We start from the raw sequence: 2,534 nt of genomic DNA, 5'->3' as shown, positions 1-2,534 counted from the left end.
TGGTTTTCCAGTTTATATCTGGAAGATTGAAATCTCCCATAATGATAACTTCTCCTTTCATTGTCATTTTAGCTATTTCTTCAACTAGTAGATCATCTAGTTCTTTAACTTGACCAGGTGGTCTATATATCACACCTACACGAGTTACTGCATGATTAGCAAACTGCAACGTAACCCAAACTGACTCTATGTTGGCCTCACCAACTTGTATTAGGTTAGATTTAATGCTATCTTTCACATACAGGGCCACTCCTCCTCCTTTCTTGCCTACTCTGTCTCTTCTGTATAAAGAGTACCCTGGTATGGTTATGTCCCAGTCATTTCTTTCATTAAACCATGTCTCCGTAACAGCCACTAAATCTACATTCTCAGATTCCATTATTGTGCAAAAGTTATTGCGTCTACAAACTACGGGAAAGGTTTATGTCATTTTTATTGTTTTTTTTTTACTAGTAATGGCGGCGATCTGCGATTATTAGTGGGGCTGCGACATTGCGGCAGACAGATCGGACCCCTAACTGACATTTTTGACACTTTTGGGGGGGCCAGTGACATTACTACAGTAATCAGTGCTATAAATATGCACTGTTACTGTAATAATGACACTGGCAGGGAAGGGGTTAACACTGTGGGTGATCAAGGGGTTAAATATGAGCCTAGGGGAGTGATTCTACCTGTATGGGGGCAGGGCTTGTGTAATGATCACAGAGACTTGTGTTCCTATATAGAAGGATCACAGGCGCTCACAGCTGACCGCCCTCTCTCAGTGGGGAGCGATCGCGGGTGTCAGGCAGCAATCGGAGCCGCTTGACCCGTGCATCAGAGTCCCTGCTGCCGCGTGCACGCCCCCTAGCTGCAGGCACGCGACCGACGTAGGTATAGCTCGGTTTGCGCAGGAGGGGCTGCCTGCTGCAGTATAACTGCGGCGGGCGGTCATTAAGTGTTTAAGGGGGAAAATCTTCCGGTCCAGAAGTGGTTAAAAAATTTGGGCTCCTAACTTTTTTTAGCAGGCTCCTAGATTCAAAGCAAATTTGTCATGTCTTGGATTAAATTATACAAAAATCAAGTGCCAAGTCCATCCCGCCAGCCTGATACATAAAGGTTGTGTGAAACTGAGATTTGATGAGTTACATTTTTTCACCAGATCAGTTTGCACTATTTGTGCAGTGTTTTATAAGTTTGCACCAATATCCGTACAAATTATGTGTATACAGTAAACCCCCGCTCCATCGCGGTTCCTTTTTTGCGGTCCCGGTATATTGCGTTTATTTCTGTAATGTTATTTTACTATATAAATCATTGAATATTAAATATTTTTGTGTTTTCCATAGCTCTTGCTCTGTCTCTCAGTATCTTTTATGTGTTTAAATGAGTTTCTGTTGTTTTTAAAAGTGTGTTTAAAGCGGAGTTCCCCCCTAAAATTAAACTTACCTCCATCTTGCTCCGGGTCACCTGAAAAACAAATGGATAATCACAATTTTTATTTTTTTTTACTTACCTGGTTTAGAAGAAAATATACTCACCTTACTTCCTCTTCCTCCCCTTCCGGCCACGGTGATTCATCACTTCCTGGCTTTGCAATGATTCCTGGGAGCTGAACGTCATCGCTCCCAGGAATCATTGCGCCTGCATCGGCCCCGACGTCAGTTCCGGTGCAGGCGCCGTCATACCTTGCTAAACAGCTTCTGGGCATGCCCAGGAGCTGTGCAGGGATGACGCTGACGCACCGGAAGTGACGGCGGGGCCGGTGCAGTGCATCGTGGGACCTAAGAAGACGGAAGAGGCACAGAAGAGGATCGCAATGTCGCAGTCCCGCAAAAAAAATCGCAGATTGCCGCCTTTACTCGTTAAAAAAAAAAAAGCTTCAAAGCTGCCCACACCTGAGATGGCAGCGCTGGACAATACATTTTCAAGGTAAGTATTTCTTCTAAAAGGTGTGGAATGTACTAGCCCTGACTGTCCCGGGGGTATTTTTATTAAAAAAACTTTCTCAGGGTGGAACTCCGCTTTAAAGACCTTAAAATGCTATTAAAAGTACAGTAAAAAAAAAATAATGACACTGGCAGGGAATAATGTAATAATGACACTGGCAGGGAAGGGGTTAGTACCATAGGTGATCAAGGGGTTAAATGTGAAAAAAACATGCCTACAGTGTATTTTAATAAGGTTTTTCTATTTTGCGGATTTTCACTTTTCGTGGGTGGGTCCGGAACGTAACGCCCGCAATGGAGGGGGGTTTACTGTAGTGTAATCTTTCAATCTTCCCCGTGCAATCGATATTGTTTTTTTTTTTTTATATATATTTAATTAATTTAAAGGACATATCCACATTGTAGCTAAACAAGCATTAACAAAATGTGTTTCTTTTTACACAGTTCTTTCACTGCCAGATTCATTCACTTCACGGGCTAAGAGATCGTTTGGAAGCAAGCGAGAGAAAACCGCGCTGAGGTGGCGACTAGAACCAAGAGATCGATGTACAGTAAATGGAACAGTATGGAAACCCTCCCAGCTATTCCCTATTTAGGAGGAGG

Source organism: Pelophylax lessonae, assembly GCF_965119305.1.
Source record: "Pelophylax lessonae genome assembly, chromosome: 11".
Lineage (NCBI taxonomy): Eukaryota > Metazoa > Chordata > Amphibia > Anura > Ranidae > Pelophylax > Pelophylax lessonae.
Note: the sequence above shows the minus strand (reverse complement) of the source record.